The sequence below is a fragment of the Drosophila suzukii genome (genome assembly GCF_043229965.1).
Source record: "Drosophila suzukii chromosome 2 unlocalized genomic scaffold, CBGP_Dsuzu_IsoJpt1.0 scf_2c, whole genome shotgun sequence".
Lineage (NCBI taxonomy): Eukaryota > Metazoa > Arthropoda > Insecta > Diptera > Drosophilidae > Drosophila > Drosophila suzukii.
The window spans coordinates 35852676-35866519 of record NW_027255896.1 but is presented as its reverse complement, the minus strand read 5'-3'; the positions used below and the strand labels follow the sequence as shown (position 1 = coordinate 35866519).

At 38.5% G+C, this 13844-nt stretch overlaps 1 protein-coding gene and 1 pseudogene across 14 annotated transcripts in view; both read left to right on the top strand.

Moving 5' to 3' along the window:
- Nucleotides 1-13844, top strand: part of dpr12 (defective proboscis extension response 12) — a 348744-nt gene that overhangs the window by 268731 nt on the left and 66169 nt on the right. The gene's annotated exons all lie outside the window — the stretch shown is intronic.
- LOC139354106 (probable nuclear transport factor 2) lies at nt 538-1780 on the top strand (annotated as a pseudogene).

The following is a 13844-nucleotide window of genomic DNA, read 5'->3' as shown; positions in this document are numbered from 1 at the left end:
GCAACGAATATTGAATTGTAAAGGGGGAGGCTTCCCCCCGCTATGATGGAGTTGTTGGCGTGAAAGAGGTTGAATCCAATGTTTTGGATCCATCGGTATACTTTTCGCTTTGAAATCGGATGCGATATACTGAGCTAGGAGTGTGACACTTGCTTGAGATACGCAGGTTATTGTTTATAGTTGGTTGAGACCAGGGTGGAAATGGCTCGGACGGCTTGAAGCGGTTCGGTGGGGGTAAGTCCAATTCTTTAATAAAGTTAGCGCATATTTGGAGAGTATAAGCGCATTTATACTTCCTTCTATCTTTAAAAGAGCTCTTGAAGTCGTCAGCCAGTAACCGATTTGAAGTGGTGTACAATTTTGGAATAAGCCGGCAGGTCGATTCTTTTATTTTTTTGGGAATGTTGTGTAGTCCTGATTCCGCAATCTACAATTGCTAGATTATCTGTTTTGCTTATGCTTTTGTTCCTTAATACAATTTCGGGAAAGTTAAAATTGTGCTTTTTTTTTTTTTTTTTTTTTCTTTTTTTTTTCTTTTTTTTTTTTTTTAAAAAAAAGTCGTGTTGCCGCGATCGAATCGGACTCCGCACTACCTGGACCACCTGGTGCCCAGCAACGAGCAACGTAACCTTTGACCGCACGCACCGCCTTCCATCGCCCCCAGTGAAATGTCGCTGAATCCGCAGTACGAGGACATCGGCAAGGGATTTGTGCAGCAGTACTATGCGATATTCGACGACCCGGCGAATCGGGCGAACGTGGTCAACTTCTTCAGCGCTACCGACTCATTCATGACCTTCGAAGGTCACCAAATACAGGGTGCACCCAAGATCCTCGAGAAAGTTCAGAGTCTGAGTTTTCAGAAGATCACCCGAGTGATAACCACAGTATATTAGCAGCCCACATTCGACGGCGAAGTGCTGATTAATGTCCTCGGACGGCTACAGTGCGACGACGATCCCCCGCACGCCTTCTTGCAGGTCTTCGTCCTGAAGGCCAACGCCGGCACCTTCTTCGTGGCCCACGACATCTTCCGCCTGAACATCCACAACTCTGCCTAGGAGCCCCCCACTCCGCTGGACGTGTGTCCAAAACTATTTATCCGCACCACTCAACCGACATCCAAAGATGCCCGGCCCCCAACGACATCAACTGGCCGGCAGTGGAACTCAATAGAAAAATAAAACTAACAATGCAAAGCAGAAGCAGCAGCAGCAGCGGTCTCACGTTTATCAACAGATGAAAAAAGCAACAGAAAAAAAGAAAAAACACACAGTAAAAAGAAGAATTAAATTGTAACTACTATTACGATGTAAACAAAATGGGCCACCAGCTCACCCATTCTTGTGTCCCATTGCGCCCGGTACTCTCGACTTGCGGGGCCCCATCGAATTGTATGTTCCGCGAACACCGGGATCTCGGGATCTAATTTAGCTAGGGCTATCAAATTTGGCATGTGGTCTGCTACGAGCTTGCTTTTCATTTTCCCAGGAAAATAATCAAAAACCGTTGGCAACTACGTGCACTAAAATTGATTGTTTGCTTAGATATTTCCTATACATTCTATACATTTTCGCTTGAGTCTTATTCGGTTATGTACTGTAATTATTGAAATACTTTTAGATAGCCGTATTGCAATGTTTTGTATCGAATACCCACTTCTTAAACCGTGGCCTGAGTACCGGCACTATAACATGGTCGAGAATATCGACTCTAGCTTTCTTGTATGACTAATTGAGTGATGGCGAATTACTTTTTATTGAGACAAAAAAAAAAAGAACACTTAAATATAAAGATATATGTAGGACCTGAAATTTTTCAATGCAGAGAAAAGCTCCGGATGAAGTACCCCAATGCACCAGCTCTTCAGAGTAAGTTTCTTTGACGGAATCGAGATCTTTTTTTTTGGTAAAAATAAAGGCATCGTCCGCATAGAGCGAGATGGATATATCTTTATGCCTGTTAAAGATAGAGGTGATTTGCTCAAAGGCAACCATAAAGAGCAACACCGATAAAGGAGAACCCTCACCATTGTGGAGCTTGTGTAGTCTTGAGGTTGACTTGTTAACTCGGACCCTAAAAGTTCTATTGGTCATAAAGGCTTTGATATGGTTATAAAGCCTTGGACCAACACCCCAGAGTTTGTGTAACACTGAATGTAACCCTATGCGGTCGAAAGCCTTTTCAAAATCCGGATCCAGAATGGATTCGTGGTTTTTTGTTGAAGGGGCCTTCGACGTGAAGTGTTGAAATCTCAGCAGAGCGTCCATGGTACAGTGGGTCCTTTTAAATGCCACTTGGTATTGAGAGATTGGTTATTTTTTGGGGTGATAAACCACATTAGTCTACGAGCTATCATTTTCTCTATTATTTTCCCAAGGCAGGAGAGGAGCGAGATGGGACGAAAACTATTTGTGCTGCGGTCAGATTTCTTTGGGCTTGGAATAGGGATTACTGTGGCTGATTTCCAGATGTGTGGGTCGGTACCAGTAATAAACGTGAGATTGAAAACTTCAAGGACCATTTCCTTGAGAGTGGGAGGAATATTTTTCAGCATTGCATACGATATTTTGTCGTACCCGGGACATTTCCCCTTGGAAGTTAGAATGGCAAGTTCCATATTCAAGAGAGTGAATTTTTGCTCAAGTTGCTTTGCAGCATTGCATAGAGAGTTAGGTTGGTAAGTGCTGTTTACGTAGCTTTGTTTTTGATCATAGAGTAAGAATCTAAATAAAGACACCATTTGCTCTGCCACTCTCTTTTGAGACTTTGCCAATGATGCCACCCAGGCGAAAAACCATAATTTCCCTAGTTTTTAAAATGTTCGATGGGAACTTAAAATTCGTTCCCGCGGTGAATTTTATGGGAAATTATATATTTGCACCGCTTTTACTCTGTTTTTCAAATTTGACCTTGAATTGGCTCTCAGCAGAGGTTGGGCAGAGGTTAGGGCAGAGCAAATGGTGTCTCTATATAGATTCTTACTCTATGTTTTGATCGACGTAGTTCCGAGAGAAATTGCAGTCTGCAGAGTAATTTGACCAAGTATTACCAAATTCCTCACCTATTTTACTCTCACTGGTGACAAACCTAGCTTCGGTTACTAGGCACTTTATTGGGGTGGGAGGCACTCCCGCTAGGCGCTTGACTTCGGACCATATTTTTTTTTGAGTCTGACAGGGGCGAGATTAGTGAGGTAAATTTTTTCAGGCAGGATCGCTTATCTGTCAGGACGGCTCTTTTGAACCGAGAATTGGATTTCTTGTATTTTAAGAGGCTTGTAGAACAAAGCTTTTGTTTTTTTTTTCTTTTAAGTTTTTGGGCTTTTACTAACGGCAGCAAAGCGGTTGTCCCCCAAATTGGGGGACCCGGGGGGCATGGTCACTATTTTGCTTGCTGTTTGGTGGAGTTCGGGTGTTCGTTAGAGACAAGAGAAAATTTGATCGTAAATCGCCCGAATAGAACTGCCGGGAGACGTCCGCACTTGATGAGAGGTAGTCGGTGACTGAAATTTAATTTATATTTGCCATATCTCTTACACCAATTTCTATTTCAAGTTAATGTAGGTATGGATGAAAAGAACTAAAATGGCAAAACACATTTTTGAAAAAGTTTATCTAGGACGTTCCAAGCCGTTCCTTAGCTTAAGTGAGTGCGATAGGGATAAAGATATGCCTAAAGCAACTCTGATTTTTTTACTAACACACCTAGCCTAAAGCGCCACCAATCTTCTTCTTCTATAGCGCCACTTGACCTACAGGGCCAACCTTTATTTTTTTCCGTCTCTCCATTATGTTCGACTAGCGACAAAAAGTTGGCACAACAATTTTCGTGGCGCAGCGACATGTGAATGCCCTTATATTTAGGAGCATTTAGTTCGTTAATATTTATTTTAATATTTTAAATATTTTAATATTAACATTTTAAAGAAAGGAAGAACGCTATAGTCGAGTCTCTCGATACCCGATACTCTGCTAAAGGAACCAAAGAGATGGAGAGCAGCAAAGCGAGATTGTAATGCGCCACCTACCCGCTACCTCAATGTATGGTTATGTGGGCGGCAGACAGATTTAAGCGTTTAGGTCAATGGATACGTAATGACGAGACTAATACATATCCGATAAATTTGTTTTCTAGAATGAAAATTTTGGGCTCCATAGGACTTTGGCGGTTTTTGAACGTTAGAGTGGGCGTGGCAATTTTTTTGGGTCAATCGATAGGCATTGATGAGACTAATACATTTTAGCTTAAACTTGTTTTCTAGCATGAAAATTGTAGGCGCCCAAACCTAGAGCGTTTTGTGGGCGTTAGAGTGGGAGTGGCAAACTTATTTTTTGCTCAATCAATAGGTATTAACGAGTCCAATAAATTTCGGTTACAAATTTTTTTCAAGCATAAAAACTGTAGACACCACAGTTTTGGGCGGTTTGTAGGCAATCTAGACGCGGCAATGCAGAAGGCTTAGAAACTATAAGAAATGTAACTTTACTATTATAAATAGTTAACCAAACGAAAAATCTTCCACACAAAAGTATGCAACAATAACTTAACACATTTTTTCTAATGCACTGGCCCAGTGTGTAAGTTAAAGTAAATTTTGTTGCCAAAGATTGTAGTTTCTTTCCTGGGATAGTTAAAAGATTGAACTTTTTAGCGAACTACTACTACTACACGAAACAACATTTATTGTAATTATACCCGTTACTCGTAGAGTAAAAGGGTATACTAGATTCGTCGGAAAGTATGTAACAGGCAGAAGGAAGCGTTTCCGACCCCATAAAGTATATATATTATTGATCAGGATCACTAGCCGAGTGGATCTAGCCATGTCCGTCTGTCCGTCTGTCCGGATGAACGCTGAGATCTCGGAAACTTTGAGAGCTAGGCTATTGAGATTTGGCGTACAGATTCCTGAGCTTCTTACGCAGCGCAAGTTTGTTTCAGTAGACTGCCACGCCCACTATAACGCCCACAAACCGCCCTAAAATGTAACTCCTACAGTTTTGATGCTAGATAGAAAATTTTAACTGAAATGTATTAGTCTTGTCAATACCTATCGATTGACCAAAAAAAAATTTTGCTACGCCCACTCTAACGCCCACAAACCTCCAAAGAAAAAAGCTATGACGTCAGAGCCAGACAATGCGAAATGTTTTTACGCGTGTATGTGTGTGTATGTAAATAGTTGCCGGCCGAACTTAGCGGCAAAGAAAAAAGCCCTGCCGGCGCTCAGAGAGAGCAAAGTGCGCGGCTAACTTATTCTATTGAATAATGAACCCTTTATCCATTTGTCCCATTGACGGGCAAAAACCTTTAAAGATCTGTATATCTTTATTTATCTCTTTCAAAGAATATGAATTAGCTTAATAAATACCTATAGATTGTCCCAAAAAAACTTTTCCGTTTTCAGTCCAATGCTCTCAAACCAAAGTAGTTAGGACAAGCCTTGACACTAGAGCCAGAAAACGACATACATACATATGTATTTATGCATGTGTGTGGACGTAAAAAATTGCAATCTAATATCCGCGGCAAATAGAATTCTTTCAAACAAAGCTATTCAACCAAATATTTTGAAATACAGAATGTGCCTTAAAATTGTGTAAGTTTAGCAAGCATACATAAATATAAATGTTTTTTTGTCTATTTTATGTGTTGCTTTCTCATTCTTGGCGCTGGCTGAAACAAAAGCAGAGCCGAGAAATGAGAGCAAGGGAGAGAGAACAAAGTGCGCGGCTAACTTATTTTAAAGTTTGTTATCTGAGTAACGGGAATTTGATAGTCGAGGTACTCGACTATAGCGTTCTTCCTTGTTTTTTATGGTATAGATAATCCAAGCCTAAATCGGAATATGTTACATACTATTCCGTTTTTTATTTTTAAAAAAAGAACTAGGAAACGCATTCAATCCATTTTCATACACGATTAAGTATGAGAGAAAACAAATTAAAACAATTTAACACCGCTATAAAATATTATGTCGTTAAAGATTTATGAACCGATAAAAATTGCTACTTTCGGAGGCTCCCACTTCAACGTTTAATTAATAATCGACTTAAAAAATGTTCTTTTTTTTCTTCTTGTTATCTCTTTAGATTCTTATAATCAAATTTTTAGAAAAAAATTGTTTGTAAAATATTGTTTTTTAATTTTTTTAATGTTAATTTGACATATTTTGAAGTCATCAAAAAAAGTATGCTTTATTTATTTATTTTTATAAGATTATAGTAAAGTTTACAAAAATAATCCTAACATAGGGGGTGTAGTGCTAGCTACGAGGCCTTCGACTACGTATTTATTTATGCTACATTTATGTTTTTATAATATATTTTAGTTCTCATCCAAAGGAAGTGCAAGAAATGCAGCATACCTTTAGGCATACTCAAGTCCTCCCTTACCCAGTCGGTCATGTTAAAATGTACATTTTTCCTATGGAAAAGGGCTGCAGGTTCACATCCCCATTATGGACAAAGTCCATTCGCTTTTATTAAGGCTGTCCAAAATGTTCAGTACTGAAACGTTGGCGTCCGCTTTACATAGGAAATTCCTGAAAAAGTTTACGTGGTGCCAACCCCTGAATTTTTCCTATGGAAATTATTGTGGTGTCAAGCACCACATGCCTGACGGTCCGACTGGGTATGAACGACAGAAATTGTGAACATTTTTTAGAGAAGAGCCTAAAAAGTAGCTATTTCTCTTTCGATATTACATTCGATTGTTTGGTTTCAGAAATAAAAAAGCGGGAATGAATGAAAAAAGAAGATTTTAAATGTTAGGCAAACTAAAATCAAATATTGGCGCGCAAAATGTACATTAAAACCCGAAGAAAAAAAATACTGCGTACTTGTGGGCATTCTTAGTAAAATGGTTTGACCTCAAATTGAGCCATCAATTAAAACTAAAACTACTGAAAACTAAGGAAAAAACGCATCGAGTCGGCGATGAGCTCTCTTAGTAAATTAATCAAAGAATTTATTTTTCATGAAATGACTCCATTTGGTGATGGCACTTAAAAGCACTCGAAAAGCAAAGCACTCATTTGCTAAAAATAGCAGTAAAAATCAACGAAAAAGTTTCTTTTAGGAAACAAGTAAGACATACGAGTTATTTAATATTTTTTACTTGTTAAAAGTAATGACTTCTAAAGTTTTGTGAAGAAGTCGAACAGCTACATCAGCATATTTGACTTCTAGAGTTTTTTAAATTTCCATTAATATTTGATAAATTTTTTACTTTGAAAATAAGATACAAGAAAACTTAAAAACAAAATCGGGAAATTTTACGTTCTTTCGGTTTTTTATTAAAAAAAAATAAGTAAAAGACGCCCTCAATCCATTTTCATACACAATTGAGATTGAGAGAAAACCAATTTTAAAAAAATTAACACCACTAGAAAATATTATGTTATATTATGAACTGTTAAAAATTGCTACTTTCAGAGGCTCCCACTTAATTGACCTAGCAAAATTTTTTGTTTATACCCGTTACTCGTAGAGAAAAAGGGTATACTATATTCGTCGGTAAGTATGTAAGAGGCAGAAGGAATCGTTTCCGACACCATAAAGTATATATATTCTTCATCAGGATCACTAGCCGAGTCGATCTAGCCATGTCCGTCTGTCTGTCCGTCCGGATGAACGCTGAGATCTCGGAAACTATAAAATCTATGCTATTGAGATTTGTCATGCAGGTTCCTAAGCTTCTTTCGCAGCGCAAGTTCGTTTCGCCCACATATCGCCCAAGCCTGTGGCGCCCACAATTTTCATGCTAGGTATAAATTTTTAACTAAAATGTATTGGTCTCGTCAATATATATCGATTGATCCAAAAAAAAGATTGTCACACCCACTCTTACGCCCACAAACCGCCCAAAACTGTAACTCCTACAGTTTTGACGCTAGATATAAAATTTTAACTGAAATGTATTGTTCTCATCAATACCTATCGATTGACCTAAAAAAAAGTTTGCCACGCCCACTTAAACGCCCACAAACCGAGAAAACCTGTGACGCCCACAATTTGCATGCTAGATAAAAAATTTTAACTGAAATGTATTGGTGTCGTCAATACCTATCGATTGATCCAAAAATAAATTTTCCACGCCCACTCTAACGCCCTTAACGCTTAAATCTGTCTACCGCCGGTAGGTGGCGCATTTTAATCTCGCTTTGCTGCTTGCATATCTCCATTTCCCTTTGAGTAACGGGTATCTGATAGTCGAGGTACTCGACTATAGCGTTCTTCCTTGTTTTAATCTGTTAATGTGAGAGTTCTATATGTATTATGAGTTTAAGGTTAGTCCGAAAATGGTTATTTCTTTAGATGTTTTTATCGGACATAAGCTTGTTTCTATTTCGCATCGGCAGTTTGTTTTTCCTACATATATGTAAGTGGTTGCATTTATCTAGGGGTAATGATGCTCCAGAGATTGAACACCAGAGAACAGACAGTCTAAGTTGGGTTTTACGGATTTGCTTTTTTTAGGTCGATTTGAGATCTCTGTGTTTTTCTATTAATATAAAAAAAATAAAATTACAGCTAGTGAAGATCCTTGGGGAATGCCGTTGTGAAGATTTGGTGTGGTTCGTTCGTACTCGGATTTTCTGTTCGTCATAAAATTGCTTACATAGATTAGGGTCGTTTGACCGCAACCCCAAGCCTTCAAATGGCATATTATTGTGTGCAATTCTAATTTTTCGAATGCCTTTTGAAAATCTAGTGAAATTATTGTGTCCTTTTCCGATAGGGCTCGGCTCACCAAAGCGTCTACAAACAGTAGAAAGTCTGTAACCGATTCACCTTTCCTAAAGCCAAGTTGGTGACTGTTAAGCAATTTGTTTGTTGCAACAAACCACCATAGTCTTTTGGAGATAATTTTATCTAATATTTTAGATTTGCAGGGATTGAGCGATATAGGGCGGTAGGATTCGATCAATGTTTTCTCTTTTCCGGGCTTGTGGATTGGTACTATTGTGCTGACTTTGTATGTTTGTGGTACGTTTGATCTTAAAATGCTGTTGAATAGGACTATTCTATTTTTCAAAGGTTTTGCGGCGTACTTTATCACTGAGAAATTGATTTTGTCGTACCCTCGTGTGATTCCCTTAAGGCTATTTAAGGCTGCAGAAAATTCAATGAAATTTATGATTTGTTCCATGAATTCTGCTGTGCAGTAAGTCGTGGGGCCTGTTGTTAAATAAATCGTTTTTAGCTTGCATAAAAAATGTCGAGAAAATGCTGTCATCTGAACGGAGGTACAATGATGAATGAAAATGACAGTACATATTTTATTCCAGATAGTTTCACATTTAGTGTCTGGGCTGATGCTGGATGTTAAAATTTGTATGCTTTCTTTTATACAAGTTATAGTTTCCTTCTGTACAGCGCGTTAATTCGTTTAAAGTTTACAAAATTTTGAGTGCACATATATTTGTTAAATGTTCTCCAAGCTCTGTTTTTTTGATTTTAAATTATAATTATCTATTCCACCACGGTACGTAATAGTGCTGTTTAGTGTTCTTGGTTTCGGGGATGCTTTTGTATGCACTCTGTAAAATTATTTTATTTATGTTACTAGCTTCTTTGTTGGTGTTGGATGCTATTGGTAAACTAGTGTTAACGTTGTTCGTGAGTGTTTCTTATTTATCCCAATCTGCTAAGTTCATAATAAATCTGGGTAGGCACCTGTTTGTTCTTTTATTCTGTAAGGAAAACATTTGTATAACAATGCAGTGGTCACTTCCTTGCAGTGTGTCGCTAATATTGAAGGTAGAGTGGATTTTAAGATATGGAGAGCAGAGAGTTAAGTCAACGTGCCTGTATGAGCTATGTGTGGAGATATAGTTGCTGTTGTGTATGAATTTTCTTGGGTGATCCCCACAAGCTATTCCAACATTTAAAGTCGCCTGTGATTAAGATTTGTGTATTATTGATTGGAAACATTGTTTCCAAGTCACTTTGAGTGAACTTTTGATTTGGGGCTGAATGAACTTCAAGAGCAATGGCATCGAATATACGCCATGTAGGGATTTGTGTGTGTTGCAATGATGTTTGGATTAGTAAGGCGACTCCGCCTTTGGCTACGATGGATAATGTGTGGTAAATTTCAAAGTTTACGGGGACTGGGATGTTCTGAAAAGGTGTTAAATGGGTTTCTTGTATAAAAATAATTTTCGGGTCAAATTGTCTTATTAAGATTAAGAGTTCGTTATAGTTGTTGGCGTATCCTATGTATAGCGTATTCATATTCCATTGTAATATATTGAAGGACTTTGTAAAGAGTTAGATAGAATTTAAGTGGCTAGGTTAATTATGTTCTTAATTTCGATTTTCTTAACTTTAGATCTGGGTGTATTGGGCTGTTTGAGCCGTCATTTTTATACCCTTGCAGAGGGTATTATGATTTCAGTCAGAAGATTGCAACGCAGTGAAAAAGACGTTTCCGACCCCATAAAGAATATATATTCTTGATCAGCATCACTAGACTAGTCGATCTAGCCATGTCCGTCTGTCCGTCCGTTTCTACTCAAACTAGTCTCTCAGATTTGAAGCTATCGGGCTGAAACTTTCCCAAAAGTCTTATTTCATTTGCTTAATATATATTTTTAAGTCAGAACCAGCCGGGTTGGACAACTATATGTTAAAGCTCCCATTGGAATAATTTAAAAAATTAATTCTTTGGTGTTTTTTAACATAAAAACTTCACGCTTGGAAATAAGATTTTTTTTAATAGTTCTGAATTTTGAATTAATTCTATCAAAATCGGACGCCTATATCATTTAGCTGCCATAGGAACGATCGAAAAATTATAGCTTCGGTGTTTTTATACCCTTGCAGAGGGTATAATGATTTCAGTCAGAAGTTTGCAACGCAGTGAAGGAGACGTTTCCGACCCCATAAAGTACATATATTCTTGATCAGCATCACTAGACGAGTCGATCTAGCCATGTCCGTCTGTCCGTCCGTTTCTACGCAAACTTGTCTCTCAGTTTTAAAGCTATCGGGCTGAAACTTTCCCGAAAGTCTTATATGTTTTGCAGGTAGTATATAAGTCGGAACCAGCCGGATCGGACAACCATATCTTATAGCTCCCATAGGAAACTTCGGGAAAAAAATTTAAAAAAAATTATATCTTTGGTGTTATTTAACATATAACCTCCTAAGCTTGGAAATAAAATTTTTTAATTCGTTTTCAATTTCGAATTTCCATAGGAACGATCGGAAAATTGGTGGAAAAATAATATGAAACAAATTATAGCTTCGGTGTTTATACCCGTTACTCGTAGGGTAAAAGGGTATACTAGAATCGTCGGAAAGTATGTAACAGGCAGAAGGAAGCGTGTCCGGCCCCATAAAGTATATATATTTTTGATCAGGATCACTAGCCGAGTCGATCTAGCCATGTCCGTCTGTCCGTCCGTCCGTCTGTCCGTATGAACGCTGAGATCTCGGAAACTATACAATCTACAATACTGGGATTAGGCATGCAGACTCCTGAGATTCCTGCGCAGCGCAAGTTTGTTTCAGCAGAGTGCCACGCCCACTCTAACGCCCACAAACTGCCAAAGCTTGTGGCGCCCACAATTTTCATGCTAGATAAAAAATTTTAACTGAAATGTATTGGTGTCGTCAATACCTATCGATTGATCCAAAAAAAAATTGCCAAGCCCACTCTAACGCCCATAACGCTTAAATCTGTATACCGCCGGTAGGTGGCGCATTTCAATCTCGCCTTGCTGCTTGCATATCTCCATTTCCCTTTGGTCCCATTAGCTGAGTAAAGGGTATCTGATAGTCGAGGTACTCGACTATAGCGTTCTTCCTTGCTTTTAACACATAACCTCCTACGCTTGGAAATAACATTATTTAATTAGTTTTGAATTTCGAATTTAATTTTATACAAATTGGACGACTATATCATATAGCTGCCATGGGAACGATCGGAAAATTGCTGGGCAAATAATATGAAACAAATTATAGCATCGGTGTTTTTTTCACATATAGCCTCCCACGCTTGGAAATAACATTTTTTAATTAGTTTTTAATTTTGAATTTAATTTTATCAAAATCGGACGATTATATCATATAGCTGCCATAGGAACGATCGGAAAATTGGTGGGAAATTAATATGAAACAAATTATATCTTCGGTGTTTTCTGACATTCGAGGTGTGTTCAAAAAGTAAGGTGACTTTGTATTTTCAAGAAAAACTATTAATTTATTTATCAATATTAATGTTGTCCCCTTCAAAGTAATCCCCCTCAGATACAATACACTTATGCCAACGGTTTTTCCAATCCTCAAAGCACTTCCCATAAGCACTTTTCGGTATAGCCTTGAGCTCTTCCCGCGATGCAGTCTTTATCTCTTCAATCGTTGCAAATCTCCGTCCTTTCATAGGTCTCTTTAGTTTTGGGAACAAGAAAAAGTCACAAGGGGCCAAATCCGGGGAATATGGTGGCTGAGGCATTATTGTGGTATTGTTTTTGGCCAAAAAATCTCTCACAAGCAAAGATGAGTGAGCAGGGGCATTATCGTGATGCAAAAGCCATGAATTGTTTTTCCACAATTCTGGACGTTTCTTTCGTATTGCTTCTCGCAAACGGCGCATAACTTCCAGATAATATTGTTTATTGACCGTACGACCATATGGTAAGAACTCCTGATGCACCACGCCATGGTAATCGAAGAATACAGTGATCAAAACTTTGACATTTGATCGAACTTGGCGTGCTATTTTCGGTCTTGGCTCACCTGGGCTCTTCCATTGTAACGATTGGGCTTTGGTTTCGATATCATAACCATATACCCATGATTCGTCACCAGTTATGACCCTTTTGAGTAAATCTGGGTCGTCGTTGACGTCATCCAACAGCTCTTGAGCGATGCTCATGCGACGGTTCTTTTGGTCAAAATTCAGCAATTTTGGAACAAACTTCGCTGACACACGACTCATGCCCAAAACGTTTGAAAAAATTTCATGGCACGACCCAAGCGATATACCGACATCTTCAGCAACTTCTCTGATAGTGATTCGACGATTTTCCAAAACAATTTTCTTCACTGCTTGAACGTTTTCATCAGTTGTTGACGTGCTTGGGCGTCCAGAGCGAGGCTCGTCATTGGCATCTTCCCGGCCATCTTGGAAGAGTTTGTACCACTTGTAAACATTTGTTTTACTCAGAACAGTTTTACCGTATGCCACTGTCAATATTTCAAGTGTTTCGGAGCACTTAATTTTATTTTTTACACAAAATTTGATGCAAATCCTTTGATCCATATTTTTCGATAGCAAAAAAATCGCTGAGCACGCAAATCAACTTGTTACCTTTACGCCTCTCACAACTAAACAAAAAAGGGGATTCAATTGAAACTTGGTACAGATGTTAGGGAAGAGTGTACCAACATAACAAAACAAAAAAATCGATAATCAAAAATATGTTGCCCGCGAAATTTGAAAAGTCACCTTACTTTTTGAACACACCTCGTATTATCTTATACTATTGGGAATATCATTTTTTGTATTTTTAAATTTATTAGGGAAGGGAATACAAGCTTCGGCTTGCCGAAGTTAACTTCCTTTTTGCTATAGTTTATATATATAAATAGTTTTTTATGATCAGCTTGCAAGTTGCCATGGGCATGACAACGTCCTCTTTTCCTGGGAGGAGAGGCATAATGGTGCCCTGCCTGGCTAACTCGTCCGCTATGGAGTTGCCTACGATATCCCGGTGACCCGGAACCCATATTACGCAGATAGTAAACTGACTAGCCATCTCGTGGAGAGATCTGCGACAGTCTGCTATTATACGGGAGTTTGTGCTTGTCGAGTAGATCGATTTGATA